At 39.5% G+C, this 16,573-nt stretch overlaps 1 protein-coding gene across 2 annotated transcripts in view; it reads right to left on the minus strand.

The window, feature by feature from the left end:
- The window catches only part of LOC139480322 (putative ferric-chelate reductase 1), a 38,003-nt gene extending 28,397 nt beyond the window's left edge, over nt 1-9,606 (minus strand). The window contains exon 1 of one of the 2 annotated variants that reach the window (XM_071263377.1): nt 9,558-9,606. The gene's annotated coding sequence lies outside the window, so the exon portion shown is untranslated. Of the gene's footprint in view, nt 1-2,859; nt 3,056-9,557 lie in introns of those variants that run through there. The other variant, XM_071263376.1, reaches the window with a different exon arrangement.
- Between the last annotated feature and the right edge of the window lie 6,967 nt (nt 9,607-16,573).

The following is a 16,573-nucleotide window of genomic DNA, read 5'->3' on the forward strand; positions in this document are numbered from 1 at the left end:
ACCAGTAATGTATTCTATAAGCAACCAACATCATGAACATTATTAAAATTGTGATCATAAACATGATAAAATCAGTGTTAGAAATTTGCATTAGTCCTATCACGCCCATAAGTCCTTTCCAGACTGCCTGGTTAAGGTATCCGAGGGACTGGCATGACCAGTAGAAACTTGCCATTATTTCGGGTTTTGCTATATGTTATCATCATAAGGACGAGTTGACTAAAACAGATAGTTTCTATTGCTGTGAATTCCTACTGATATATAAACAATAAACACAACATTGCCAAACAACCCTACTTGTTAAGCAATTCTGTTAATTATTTGTAAATAATAATGCATTTAATCACTGAGATATGCCTTGCTGATTATCATTGACAGGAGGGAAGTCCTGCTTGTTGCTGTTCAATGCCACTCTCAGCAATATTTCAGCAAAATGATAGCAGTCAGTAAATAATCGAGTCTGGACCAAACAAAAGTGATTGACATCATGAGCATCGATCTACGCAATTGGGATGCGATGACATGCCTGAACTGAGACACTGAGCCTGACCACCTGATACTGTTAGTCACCTCTTACAACAAGCATGGGTTGATGAGGATCAGATCTAACCTGGATCTCCAGAGATCAGCAGGTGGGAAGGTCACACCAGAGCTTCAACAAAACACTGGAAACAAACACTCCACAGTGAGTGAGTGAGTGAGTGAGTGAGTGAGTGAGTGAGTGAGTGAGAGTGAGTGAGTGAGTGAGTGAGTGAGTGAGTGAGTGAGTGAGTGAGTGAGTGAGTGAGTGAGTGAGTGGTTTTACGCCGCTTTTAGCAATATTCCAGCAATATCACGGCGGGGGACACCAGAAATGGGCTTCACACATTGTACCCATGTCGTGAATCTAACCCGGGTCTTCGGCGTGACGAGCGAACGCTTTAACCACTAGGCTACCCGACCGCCCCTTCACATTGTGAAACACAAACAAAGAAGAAGTGTATACATGTACGTCTTGTCCTCCATCAGAGCATCAGGGCTATTCAAAACATGCTTCACTCTTTTACACCAATGAAAATATTTTTGTTTCATCAATTTTCAACATTTCTTTATATATATCAGGATGTTTTGGGTGAAAGAAAAACAATTCTGAAATTCTCTGCTTGGACTGGCACAGGCTAACGTAATATGACTCCATCTTGCCCAGACTGATAGCATATCTACAGTGGCTATAAACACACATGGTATCATAGCATGCCATAACCTGGGCATGTTTCTTGCCATTTCACATACATTCATCTCAAACAGATGTTCCTAGGTTTAGCCAAAACCTTGTTTGAGAAGTATTCCTTTCATCATCATGATCATGTACAAATATATACTACTTCACTTCTGATATTTTTTCTTTCTCCATGTTTCACAAAACTGATTCTCATAATACGTCAATTGTATATTCAAATAGAAAGACATATCTGATTATCCCTGTCATAAGTTGAGTAGTATAACACTTCTGTTTCTGAACTGCAAGACACTCCTATCTGAATTCTTTCCCAGGAAGTACCATGAAGGAAACTCTAAAGAGATTTATTTACAAAGACTTATTAGTACTAACAATCAGATGATAAATATTTACATCATATGAACCTAAATTTGAGTTAAATATACATTCTACTGTGTTTATCATGTTCATAACATGTGTATAATCATGATAATACATCTCCTCAAAAGAAAGTAACCTATTCAGATTTTGTATAGCCAATACATCACACAATTATCCAGTGGATATATGATGTGTATATGAGTAATTAGGAAGTGTCATTATATCATTAGTCACTCATCAAATATGAGTTTAAAATCGTATATACTATGGGGAATAATGCGCATCCCAAAGTGGGAAGAGATGCCACAAACAGTATTAGGAGCAAAGGTACACATAATGAGGATTGGGAGAATGTGCGGGAAATACCAAACTAACCCACCTGTTCATAAAAGGGACTTGTCCGACATTGACGAGGTCTGATTTTATTCAGGGAGTCATCATTTTTTAAATTAGGGTAAATATTTCTAAAGCTTGCACATTTTATCAACATCCTTAAAGAGGCTGTACATAATGTTGATATCTCATATAAGAAATAACGTGTGGGAGTTGTTTATCGTACAATGTACCATTAAACACTGCAGGGAGACCAAACCACCCAGGGCTGCACCCCTTATGGTTTATTCTCCCTGCAGCAGTTTATTGTACGAAAACAACCCCCACTCATCGTTTATTTCTCAAATATATAAATACATATAAATATTTGAGGTTCATGTCACCATAAATTTCACCACAACAATACAACCACTTGTTACAGTGATCACATTCCACAATAATTCAACACACATTACACCAGTAAGACATGTAATCCTTGAGTGTATTTAACCCAACAGAAATAACAATGATGCTCTGGGTTGCCACTTTGAGATACTGTGACACCAATTATGACTTAATACCACCATTAGGTTCACACAGCAGCTCCGCTGACATGGTTTGGCCATAGTAGGCATCCAGTTCCACATCTCACTTCCTGGCTGTATGGAACAAGTGTCAGTTCTTCTCAAAATGGAGGGGAAGGGCAAGCCAAACTTCATACTTACATCATATACATGTAACTATGTACTTCCTTCGATGATCAAGCATACACACACATCCAACATATATTGCTCAGGTTCCGTAGGTGATGGTTATCTATATGCCAGTATCCCGATTTCCCAATTGATGTAAATACCAAACTGACAGAACCCGGCATCCCAAAGAGCACATCATTAGGTGAGAGTAACACTCCCAACTTTTCAAACAAACTCCAAGTGACCCAGTCCCCCAGAATCAACACTACATACCTGGCTCAAATACTGGTATTATCCACACAATTATAATCAAATGGAGCAAGGTTCCTTCTGTTTCCAACTCAGCAGAAAGCCACCTCCATTCTACTGCTCCAAGCAGATAGGATTTCACTGCCAAATATGGACCACGTGACCTGCCAGCCTGTTTTTGACCTGACTGATTCAGAGGGAAGCAGCGTGGGCTCGAAATAAACCTCCCTGCAGCCCACAACATACAAGTAACAGCCAAGTGTAGCACTCCTCTGTCAGTGGGGTGTGTTTGTTTGGGGCCTCCAACCATCTGGAGATATCTGCAGTGGTGAGCAATCTGCAAGGGGTCTTGAGGATTAGTCTGTCTTACAGACCCTGATACAAATATATATCAAATACAGCCCATGCAAGTCTATAATGTTTGGCAAGTCTAGATCACTGCAGTATCTGAAAATGAAGAGAGTCACTGGGCTCCTTTTTATTATATTTTTATTAAGATAACTGAACAACTGTTTTTTTATGTATGATATGTTCATTTCAGAGACTATATGTTAGTCTACTTGAGGATGTACTATGTATTCTGGAGGACATAAACTAGTAGATGGCAGTGGTGCCTTCTTGGGTGTACATTCTTGTTTTGTTGTTTCTATAACCATGATTCCTACTTACTTTTATTACTGGTCATAATTTTTAATATCACAGTATTCAAATAATGATTCTTTACACATGGTATCAGGGTTATGGGGTGAATTCCTTTTACATAATTCTAGATCATGCACAGTGTTCACTTAACATGTAGATTTATTATTTTAAACTTTTTTTAATTGTATTCACAAGTATTGTTATATTTGATATCAAAAGACACAAGGGTGAGATTCGCTTTATCATTTAAATGTTTTTTCAGTTTGTAAACAGTACCTATAACCAGTGTCTAGAGAGTAAAAGATTCTGGTAGGCAGATTAATTATGTCATTTAAATTCATTGTAATTGATGATGTTTCAATGATCTGCAAAGCACTGTTGGGCAATTTTATTTCTCCTAGGAGATATTGCTTGATCACTTGTGGAAGCCAGTTTGGGATGATAAATCAAATATTGTTTAATACCAAATGTTTTTATTACATATGCCCATGATCATGATGATGCATACTACATGTACAACCTTGTTGCAAGAATGTTTTTTCAACTCCATCAGAAGCCAACAATAACTGGTTCCTAGTACCCTATATTTGCCATAAGTCTTTTTGTTTGTTTGTTGTTTAATGCCGAACTCAGCAATATTCCAGCTATATGATGGCGGTCTGAAAACAATCAAGCCTAGACCAGACAACCAAATGATTGATATCATGCATCGACCATGACAGCAAGCTTGACCACCTGATCCTGTTAGTCGCCTCTTACGACAAGCATGGATTGCTGAAAACCAATTCTGACAGGGATCTTCATGGGCATTTGCCACACGAGCTGTTAAAATGAAGATTGGATGCGTTTGATATGTGAGCCGGCTGATTATGCCATTATAAATAAATAGAATGGTATAAGATTCTTTCTGTGTTTCTGTTCCCATAAAACCAAACAAATTAGGCCAGGCTCAGTACCAGAATACTGATTTCTAATATGTCTAAAACTTGGGAAGGTGGGGCTAGGGTTGCATCAATGTGCTAAACATGGTCACTGATTTTGTATTGTTGTCAAGAAGTTTTTGTGTTTCCTATCAAAGAAGCAGTCTGTGAAGTTATTATTGATATATTTCTATATAACAATTGACTTAAATATGTTTTGGGGGTTTATGGGGGCACACTGCCTAAAGCACACAATTTTTAGTCAATTCTTAAATATTTACTCCATTGGCATGTGTCATTGCGCATGCTAACAACCACTGGTTTGTCTGGTCTAGATTCTATTACTGACTAATCTCATTTTGCTGACTACAGCACATCTTCCCGAGGCTAGGGTGTTAACTGATCCTAAAAGTCCAGTTTCCACCCTTGCCCAACAAGGATGGAAGATAGCGGCACTCAGTCAAGACAATTGGATTGATAAAATTACATTGTAATAAAATGGGTTTTACCTTCTGAAGTGCATAAAATCACTTGAGCACCTTGATTAAAAACATGAAAAGATGTGCACAATATCTGTGGACCCCAGTTGGTGGTACACGTTTATTGCAAATCCTTCAGTCAACCGAAATCTGCACGTTGAAATCCAAGATGTTTTACAAACCGGAAGTGTAGTTTGTTACGCGATGTTGATTGGACTATGCATAGACTCGTTAGTCCAGCCAAAATGTAGCTCCGGAATTCCAGCCAAGTTCGGCAAGGGTGGAAACTGGACTTTTATAGTCAGTAAACGCCCTTGCCTTGGGAAGATGACTACACCATTACACAACATATACGAGAAGGAACATAAACAAATCCTACCATATGTTCTCCAGATTGATTGCAGACCGCCTCCGTGGTCTTGTGGTAGAGCGTCCGCCCGGAGAGCGGAAGGTCCAGGGTTCGATCCCGGGCCGCGTCATACGAAAAGACGTTAAAAGATTGTACTTGTTGTTACCCTGTCTGGCGCTCGGCATTAAGGGGCTAAAACAAGGACTGGTCGGCTCGGAGTCAGTATACTGTGTCTGAGTGGGGTATTCGTGTTAAACTGCGGCATGGTATCTCAGTGAGCTAGCACTATAAATCGGCATCAGTCCGGACTAGTACAAGCAGCCACACACACACACACACATACACGTGCATGCACGTCGCTATATAAGTGCAATAATCTTGGACGCGACGTTAAACCCAATTTCACCTCACCTCACCTCACCAGATTGATTGCAAAGGAACGTTCAGAAACAAATACACCCCAACAGGCACGCTTTGTTGCCCAGCTTCATGGCTGGCTGAACCAGGTAAGACTGGGTCATTCTACAGTCATTATTAGTATCTGTCACCAAGAGCTGAGGGTCTCTCCCCTCAGGAATGACATCTCCAGACATCCCGACCTGAGACTGTTCATCCAGTGTTGGGTGTGCCTATGACAGTCTGGTGCATAGCTGCTGACATGGGACATGTTCAACAATAACTGTAACTGTAAATAGTCATGCCGAATACTGATTGTTTGTTTGTTGTTAACGCCGTACTCAGCAATATTCCAGCTATTTGTCGATGGTCTGTAAATAATTAAGTCTGGACCAGTCGATCCAGTGATTGACCTTATGAGCATCGATCCCCGCAATTGGGATACAACGAAATGCATCAAGCAAGTCAGCAAGCCTGACCAACCGATCCCGTTAGTCACCTCTTACGTCAAGCATAGAATGTTTGCGTACTGATATAAGATTTTAAAATGTTGTACCTCTCTGATATAGTTATAGATGTTCATGCTGCAAGCTTGCCACTATTCTATTACAGTATAAGAAATAGTGTTCTCTATATACGTTGAACTATGAAATTGCTTGGCTGCAGAGTGTTTCCTTGTAACAGGGGATACAGAAATACACATACGTCAATTAAAAAGTATAGTTGTAACTTGTATACATGGTATTTGTGAGATTGTCTAGGACATTATCTGTGATGGCTGTTGGTGCAGACAACAAATTATTCATGAAAATGTGTTGAACAAGTATTTGTCACAGAGTGACGAAATATCCCCCGCCTGTACACCATAGTACCAAATATGAAGACAATCCAGCGATTAGTTCTTGAGATATTGTGGCAACACCGTTTTCCAACTCCAAAAACAGATTTGCCTGCTGTGACCTTGAAAATGGGGTCAAGGTCACCAAATCTGACAGGTGTATGCGGTGTCTGTATATACACTATAGTTCCAAATATGAAGACAATCCAGAGATTAGTTCTTGAGATATTGCGGCAACACCGTTTTCCAACTCCAAAAGCAGATATGCCTGCTGTGACCTTGAAAATGGGGTCAAGGTCACTAAAACCAACTGGTGTCTGCGGAGTCTGTATATACACCATAGTTCCAAATATGAAGACAATCCAGAGATTAGTTCTTGAGATATTGCGGCAACACCGTTTTCCAACTCCAAAAGCAGATATGCCTGCTGTGACCTTGAAAATGGGGTCAAGGTCACCAAAACCGACTGGTGTATGCGGAGTCTGTATATACACCATAGTTCCAAATATGAAGACAATCCAGTGTTTAGTTCTTGAGATATCGCTGCAACAAACAGGTGGGACGTACGGACGGACGGACGGACGTACGGACGGTCGTGAATACTATATCCCCCGCTTCGCGCTTTCGCGCGGCGGGGGATAATAACTACAAACGCATAACAAATAAGATGATACGTTGCAGACTCAAAACATTACCTGTCAAGAAATATTAACATACAGCAATAGACAAGGCTGATATAAGCAGATGGAGGATCTAGCCTCTTTCACACTAGGCTGCTTGTTTAAGCCAAATACTTGTTAGGAAATGTGAACTCACACTAAAACAAACATTATGAAACAGTAATTCTCATCAGTACTCATACTATCCCAAAATGACCATATTGTATTAAACATCTTCAGCATGCTTAGTAAATAGAATGATGTTCAAACACAACACAAAACATTCAAAAGTTGTTTTGTAAAAGTTATCTTATCAGTGCACTGACAAAGAAATAAGTTCCATATCCTGTTGTGAGTGAGTTGGACATAATGCCAATTATCGTGTTATAATAGTATTTTATATCACATCGAATAATGGGAGGAAAGCCTAAATTTTTGACAATTGTATTGTGTTATAAAATATTTAATAGACTACATGTTAGTCTACTGGTCTCCTGGTCATTACCTGGGTGCTGTTGTTATTCTTACTGTACATCTGGTTTCATCCAGTTATCTGTGTGCTACTTGTTATCCATTACCTATCGTTGTTAATTTAATCTATTGCTAATCACAACGTGTCATGTCATATCCCTCTCATGACATGAGATAACAGCATAGAATCTTATTAAATGCAATAAACCAGAAGTTGTTATCTATAAAGTTGTATGGGTTTTTTATTTACTGTTCTCCTTTTGCCCTGTTTATTGAGTGAGTGAGTGAGAGCATGTGTCTTTAGCAAGTAAAACAGCAGCATTTACAATGTTCCTTATAAACAATTTTGCATTAAAATTATCATTGTTACCATGTTTACTAATTCAATAAAACATTGTTGCTGAATTTGTAAAATTAATACATTTGTCATCTTTCTACAATCTGTAACAATTCACAGGCCAGGTCAAGTTTCAAATGATCAGTATAAATATATGTACAATAAATACAACATCTATCATACCAGACTGTGTGTTACCTGAGAGGTATTCACATCAGTGCAAAGGGGATAGTCCCTCGTTTACATACAAACACTACGCTATAACTTATACTCGGACGCCTACATAGTTGTGAACATAATACATGTGTGACATAGGCTATGCTAAGCAGTGTAATACTCTCACAAAAGAAGTGAGACGGCCAACCTAGATACATGCATGAATGGGCCATTGAAAGACAGGACAAGCCCCCTTGCCTGGCCCTTTCCTCGAGGGAAATACATACTCCAAATTTTGTAGCGGTATGGTTATATAATTTTGGGAAATAACTGAAATAATCGGAAATTGATATATCCCACTGAGATCAATTCAGATGCCTCTGATATCAGGGATATATCACATTACCTTAATCATGTAAATAGAAAAGCATTCTATGAAATACAAGTATATCTATATGAGAAGATCTGCTCTTAGTCATAATATGCATTGCGTGACCCAGAAAAATTTTTGTTGTCTCAGGATGGGCTTTTGTTAACGATTAAATGCAAATTGTATATATTGTTAATCACAGTTAATAATGTAATTTCTATATATGGTGAATAACATATATTGTAACATATATTTGGTGAATAGTTTACACATTTATATTCATCAATAATAATAATAACTAATATTTCAAAATATGGATTATGATTATGTGTACACATGCATGTTTTGTGGTTTTAGATTTAAACACAAGACAACCGTTCTAGATAATAATCATCTGGTAACCATCCTCTATATTTCCTTTCATCAGAGAACCATACATATTTAATATCTTTGTTAGTGTTAGTACCTCCAAAACCACCAGAGTATAACACTTTTATAAAATACCTCAACAATGTCCACCAGAAACAATGTTTCACAAATATCACAACGTTTGTACATTTACATATCTTAAATACACAACAAATGTTAACATTGTTAAACTAGTACATACTTTAAAGTGTTAACTAACAAATGTTACGACAATGTCATGACTGTCAAAACAAACGCTAGCATCGCTTATTTAAATATAATCTGAGTTGCGCAGTGCCTGTGCTGTAGCCAGTTTGAATTTCTTTCTGAAGATGAAATTCTTTTTCCTCAGCAAGAATTATGCTGACTGTTGGATACGTGTTTGCACAAAATAATTAATTTGCATATAATAATAAATCAATTCCATAGACATAATTACATTAACATTCACGTTGTTTTTCAGACGCGAGTCAATTTGATGACCAGATTTTATTAGCGCCTCTGCGATAGCGTACCTTGATACTTTTAACAGTAAACGTCCCAACAACTGGCAACTAAAACACGAATAGTTCTGCTGAATATTTGTATTTTCTAGTTCTGCCTAATGCAGTACACTAAAGAAATATATAATCATCATTATCGATTTCTCATTTTGAAAATAAACGTATAATTTCACCGAAATCATGCAAATATTTACCCGTTGTCCTCCGCGTACTACTCCACAGAAACTCAGCCCTTAGTAGTACAGGGGCAGATAATTCATATCGTGATATGCATACCACTAAATATTTTAACCAATGCCACTAGCTCAAACGAACAAATTGCAACAATCGGCTGATATCGACAGGTTTTCCGGGTGTCTTCAGCTTCGAACAGCATATGAACAACCCAGCCATTTTAGAACTTGACATCCATGGTTGTTTGAAGAATATGTTTTAGTTGTGTATGTCCCCAGCTGAACCAAAATCACACGAAAATATAAATATATTTATATATCAGCAGATGATCACTGGATTATCTGGTCCAGGCTCCATTATTTACAGACCGCCGTCATATAGTTGGAATATTGCTGAGTGCGGTGTTAAACAACAACAAAAATAAACAGTAGATTTCAAGACTGGACCGTTATGGTATATGTCGTAATTTCGATCTGATCACATTGAATGAGCCAGTCAGTGGAGTTTTCCTTTGCAGAATTATTACAGCAGAGAACATGTGTTAGGATTGGGTTTTTTACACACTGTACCAACGTGGGCATCAAACAATGGCGAGGAAGGGACGAGTGGAGGCTTTAACCACTGTGTTACCCCACTTCCTCTGTCACTTTCGTGGTCTAGTGGATAGAGCGTCTGCCGGAAAGCGGAAGGTCGGCGGTTCGATCCCTGGCTGCGTCATACAAAAGATGGTTACTTGTTGTTTCCCTGCCTGGTGCTCGGCATCAACTTGAGTGTACTGCGTTTGAGTGGGGTATGTTGAACTGAGGCATGATATCTCGGTGGGCTAGCACTATTTCACTTCACCCCTCAATTGTCACTTTCAGTTAGAACTGCCTACACCAAGTCCAAACGTCACTCATTATATCGTTATCTATATATACGAACAGATATATGTCGGAATTGATTCCGCCGGAGAATATGTGTATTTGATAAGAAACTATTTGAATGTAGTGAATAGTAGGATGCAGAACGATATCATGTTAATACAGCGAGTATTCTGCACGCACCTGTGAACACATTTTTAAATCTAGGGCTGGGACGAGTTCAAATTTATTACCCGGGTACCCACTGTAGGTCTCAGGAGATGTTTTAAAATGTCCAATTGGGAACATTCTTAGCATAGACCTCGCAAAACGTATTTAGATACATGTATTAAACAATGTGATCATTCATACACTGAAGTTGAAATAAGTTATATCTTTATTCAACCATATGAAAAATCAGAAGGATCTGGAGCACGGTTAGAAAGAAATGCGAACATTATTGACTTGTAATGTTACCTTAGAGTACTAGATATTTTTGTCATTAAACAATATATTACGTGACTAACCACGGGTCCGGGTAGTCCTGTGGGTACCCGGGTCCTACTCAGGACCCACCCGACCCGGGTACCCGAGTCACCAGTCCCAGCCCTAAGTAAATCAATTCATTAATGTTAAAGTGTCTCTTATTTTCCATGTTCCCAACGTGCCTTTCTCGTGTTGAAAGATCTTACCACAATGTGCAACCTACCTATCTTTTGTGTAACTGTGTAAAGCTACAATAACGGTATACTCTACGTGTACATATCTTGATCTTGAACTTCTCTCAACGATTCCTATGAGAAAATACAAACCAAACTATGTAGATGTATGTTTTGGGTCAGTTAATGTTAATTGGCGTGATTCGGTGATATACGTCACATATAGTGCAATATAGGGAATACACTTAGGGTTGGAATTGTCTCTATTTCCAGTGTTGGTCTATACACTGTATTGTAGTGTTGTGTGGGTGATATTATGAGTGAGTGAGTTTCGGTTGACGATTCTAAGATTCTTGGAACATTGTTTCAGTTATAATACGGCTTATACTTGGTGTGAGAACAAAGCCTCAAGTATTTATAGGTCTTAGACGTTGAATCCTGCGTGAATGCGAATATATATATATATATATATATATATATATATATATATATATATATATATATATATATATATATAAAAATAAATGCTCGTGACAAACCAAACTTTGGCACACCAAAGCACAGGAACTCGTTATTAATCAGTAAATTAAAATATATACCACCAATATATAAGTAGAGAATTTTTATATATAGGGGTATATATTTTTATTTACTGACCAAAAACGAGTTCCAGTGCGCCAAAGGTAAGCAATTCCTCACAGTAAATTGTCGCGCCTTGGGCCAAACACGCACTCGTGTGTGATACTGGAACAGCGTAACTAGTGAGTGGAATTTCACGCCTTTTTAAGCAACATCCCTGGCAGAAACATTACGATTTGGCATCAAACAATGGCGAGGAAGGGACGAGTTGAGGCTTTAACCACTGTGTTACCCCACTTCCTTCGTCATTTTCGTGGTCTAGTGGATAGAGGGTCTGCCTGACAGCGGAAGGTCGGTGGTTCGATCTGCGGCCGCGTCATACAAAAGACTGTTACTTGTTGTTTCCCTGCCTGACGCTCGGCATTAATCAGTATACTGCGTCTGTGGGGTATCATGTTCAACTGCGGCATTGTAACTCAGTTGACTAGCACTATTTTACTTCACCCCTCACCTCGCCTGTCATGTTCAGTTCAGTTAGAAGTGCCTACACGTTTCCAAAGCACCTGAGCTAACTCGTTATTGGTCAGTAAATAAAAATACACACCCCCTATATATAAGTAGAAAATTTATAGAGAGAGGGTATCTATTCTCTTTCACTGACAAATAACGAGTTCCTGTGCCCAAAGGTACCCAAATATTCACAGCCAATTGCGGCGCTTTAGACGACTGGGCCACCCAGGCCCCCGTAGTATTGAGACAGCGTAATAGACCGGCAGCCCAGAGCACTTTGGTCAAACGAACAAGGTACCAATATCCGAACACAGGAACATTTACTGTGTAACCCAACATATTCATATATGGATGTCTGCCGGGGAGCCCCTGCTGCGTGTGGCCCCTGGACCCCCAAAAGAAGGGGCCATTCAAGGGCTGGATCAAACATTGGAGGTACCACATGAAAGTAAGTGTAAATGAACTGGTACATCTCACAGAGTACAGAATGGGCAACGCCAGACAAATCTTCCTCTGCAAAAGGCCTGCCAGACACCCCCAAAGAGGGTCCCCAAATTTGGGCTGGGTTAAACATTGGAGGTACCACATGAAATCAACATAAAATGAATTATTTCACTCTGCTAAGAATAAAAAAACCATTGCCAGACAAATCGTCTGCTGCAAAAGGCCCGCCAGACACCCCCAAATGTTGACCCTTAATGGACTCAGTGAACACTCTGGTAAAATTTGACTAGAGTATACATTCAAAGTACCAGATGGAAGTAAGTTTAGATGAACAGGTACATGTTACTGAGTACAACACGGCCCATACCTGACAAATTTTCCTCTGCATAAGGTCCGCCAGACCCCCCAGAGAGGGTCCCAAAATTTCGGCTGGGTTAAACATTGGAGGTACCACATGAAACCAACATAAAATGAACAATTGCACTCTACTTATTGCACAATACCCATTGCCAGACAAATCATCTTCTGCATAAGGCCCGCCAGACACCCACAAAAAGTTGACCCTTCAGGTATACACGGGTAAAATTGGTGTGGAATATATATCGATTGTACCACATTAAGGTACGTTTGAATGAACAGGTTCATATCACAGAGTACAGAATGGGCCACACCAGACAAATCTTCCTCTGCATAAGGCTTAAACATTGGAGGTATCACATGGAACCAACATAAAATGAACTATTACACTCTACTTATTACAAAATACCCATTGCCAGACAAATCCTCTTCTGCATAAAGACCGCTAGACACACCCTCACCCCACCCCACACAGTTGACCCTCTGTAATCCCAGTGTGCATAATGAAACATTGGACATCAGCTCTGAGAGTCAACAGATGGTCAAATTTATGTTTTGTTCTTAAAGATGGAAGGATTTTATTGAGATTAAAATCACGTATTTATAATATCAGGTCTTTGAATACTAGTATTGATATCATAGATTAGGCCTATCGTTGAAATGTAATGAAAATGGCATGAATCTGATTCTTGTGAATATATATCTGATCAGCTATGAAGTCCTCAAAGCCTGCTATAGCCTGATAGCTTGGCTATGGATTCCTACAAACCCAAACATGCTTAGGTAGTCCTCAAAGCCTGCTATAAGAATTGTAAATGACAGTCCCTGATACCATTTGGAAATCTTTCGGTGATAATTGTGTTTAAAAACCTATGATCTCCGTTTATTTAGCAAGTTTTATCATCTAAAAAGCTGAATGTAAAATTGATAAATATGGAGATATATTTGGCCTGAATTCAGATTTGTAGATGATAAAACTTGCTAAATAAATGGAGATCATAGGTTATTAAACACAATTATCACCCCGAATTTCCAGATTATCATCCTAAAACATTTCCAAGTGGCTTTAGGGGCTATCATTATCCATTCAGCAACACTCAACAACAAAAGTGTATAGTGTATTTTTCAAACAAGTAAAGTTTGGTTTTCATTATTGTAGTACATGTATGGAATCAAGTCACAAAAACGCAAATGCTACAGAAAAGCATGCATTCCATGCAAATGTTGACTTTTATGCAAGCCCCATACATTTCGTGTGCGTTAACGGGATTCCATATGCATTGTTTAGCATCGTGCTGACAACAACCATTCAGAAAAACAATAAAATTATGCAATTATTCAACATTATGAAATGCCACGCTTGTCCGAAAACGAGCGTCTGCGAGCCATTGGTGTGCTTGAAGAAGGATTGAGTCAACGTGATGTTGCAAGACAATTTAACGTCCACAGAAACACCATTTGGTGTTTATGGCAACGTTGGCAACAGACGAATGCAGTAACCACGCGTAACCAATAATCGACATGACAACTGGATTCGAAGAGCACACCTACAAAATCGATTCTATCCAGCAACAGTTACTGCAAGAAGCATCCCTGGCCTTCGACGATTATCTTCACAAACCGTACGTCTCCGCCTCAGATGTGCAGGGATTGTCTTCATTGTGTCATGGAAGAAGATCGGTTCTGGGGCGGCAGCGTTTTGGTATCGGGTCAGATTACAGCAAGACAGAGGACCCGTTTGATAGTGGTAGAGGTAAATCTCAATGGACAGCGCTACCGCGACGAGATCATCGGACCTGTTGTTCTACCTTTTTTGAGTCGTCATGGCCCAGGTATTACCTTTCAACATGACAACGCCCGGCATCATATTGCTCGACTTGTTCAGGATCTCTTCAACAAAAACAACGTGAATGTCATCCCCTGGCCGGCTCGCTCCCCTAATCTATCAGCAATCAAGCACATGTGGGATGAGATGGATCGGGGCCTTCGACGTCAACCACGTGTTCCACAGACACTCCTGGAACTTCGAAACATGCTCCAGCAGATATGGACAGATATCCCACAGAACTTTGTGCGACGCCTGGTCCATTCCATGAGACGAAGATGTGTTGCTTGCATCGCAGCCAGAGGCGGACACACTCGCTATTGATTTGTAAATTGACATTTTGGCATGTTCATGTTTTTTTTAATGAAATCACGCATTTTCCGAAGTCAGTATGACAAATTAAAACCATTTGAACACTTACAGGAGTCTTTTATCTGTTGCAAGCCGAAATTGTTTCAGATTTGGTAAAAACATAACTTTGCATTAAATCTTATTCAATGTCACAGGAACTTTTGTTGTTCAGTATATAAAAATCATGGCACATAGCATCATATGCCTATCTGGCTTGTAGGAATCCATAGCCAAGCTATCAGGCTGTAGCAGGCTTTGAGGACTTCATAGCTGATCAGATATATATTCACAAGATTCAGATTCATGCCATTTTCATTACATTTCAACGATAGGCCTAATCTATGATATCAATACTAGTATTCAAAGACCTGATATTATAAATACGTGATTTTAATCTCAATAAAATCCTTCCATCTTTAAGAACAAAACATAAATTTGACCATCTGTTGACTCTCAGAGCTGATGTCCAATGTTTCATTATGCACACTGGGATTACAGAGGGTCAACTGTGTGGGGTGGGGTGAGGGTGTGTCTAGCGGTCTTTATGCAGAAGAGGATTTGTCTGGCAATGGGTATTTTGTAATAAGTAGAGTGTAATAGTTCATTTTATGTTGGTTCCATGTGATACCTCCAATGTTTAAGCCTTATGCAGAGGAAGATTTGTCTGGTGTGGCCCATTCTGTACTCTGTGATATGAACCTGTTCATTCAAACGTACCTTAATGTGGTACAATCGATATATATTCCACACCAATTTTACCCGTGTATACCTGAAGGGTCAACTTTTTGTGGGTGTCTGGCGGGCCTTATGCAGAAGATGATTTGTCTGGCAATGGGTATTGTGCAATAAGTAGAGTGCAATTGTTCATTTTATGTTGGTTTCATGTGGTACCTCCAATGTTTAACCCAGCCGAAATTTTGGGACCCTCTCTGGGGGGTCTGGCGGACCTTATGCAGAGGAAAATTTGTCAGGTATGGGCCGTGTTGTACTCAGTAACATGTACCTGTTCATCTAAACTTACTTCCATCTGGTACTTTGAATGTATACTCTAGTCAAATTTTACCAGAGTGTTCACTGAGTCCATTAAGGGTCAACATTTGGGGGTGTCTGGCGGGCCTTTTGCAGCAGACGATTTGTCTGGCAATGGGTTTTTTATTCTTAGTAGAGTGAAATAATTCATTTTATGTTGATTTCATGTGGTACCTCCAATGTTTAACCCAGCCCAAATTTGGGGACCCTCTTTGGGGGTGTCTGGCAGGCCTTTTGCAGAGGAAGATTTGTCTGGCGTTGCCCATTCTGTACTCTGTGAGATGTACCAGTTCATTTACACTTACTTTCATGTGGTACCTCCAATGTTTGATCCAGCCCTTGAATGGCCCCTTCTTTTTGGGGGCCAGGGGCCACACGCAGCAGGGGCTCCCCGGCAGACATCCATATATGAATATGTTGGGTTACACAGTAAATGTTCC

The sequence above is a fragment of the Haliotis cracherodii genome, unplaced genomic scaffold (genome assembly GCF_022045235.1).
Source record: "Haliotis cracherodii isolate W230 unplaced genomic scaffold, xgHalCrac1.p SCAF_4, whole genome shotgun sequence".
Classification (NCBI taxonomy): domain Eukaryota; kingdom Metazoa; phylum Mollusca; class Gastropoda; order Lepetellida; family Haliotidae; genus Haliotis; species Haliotis cracherodii.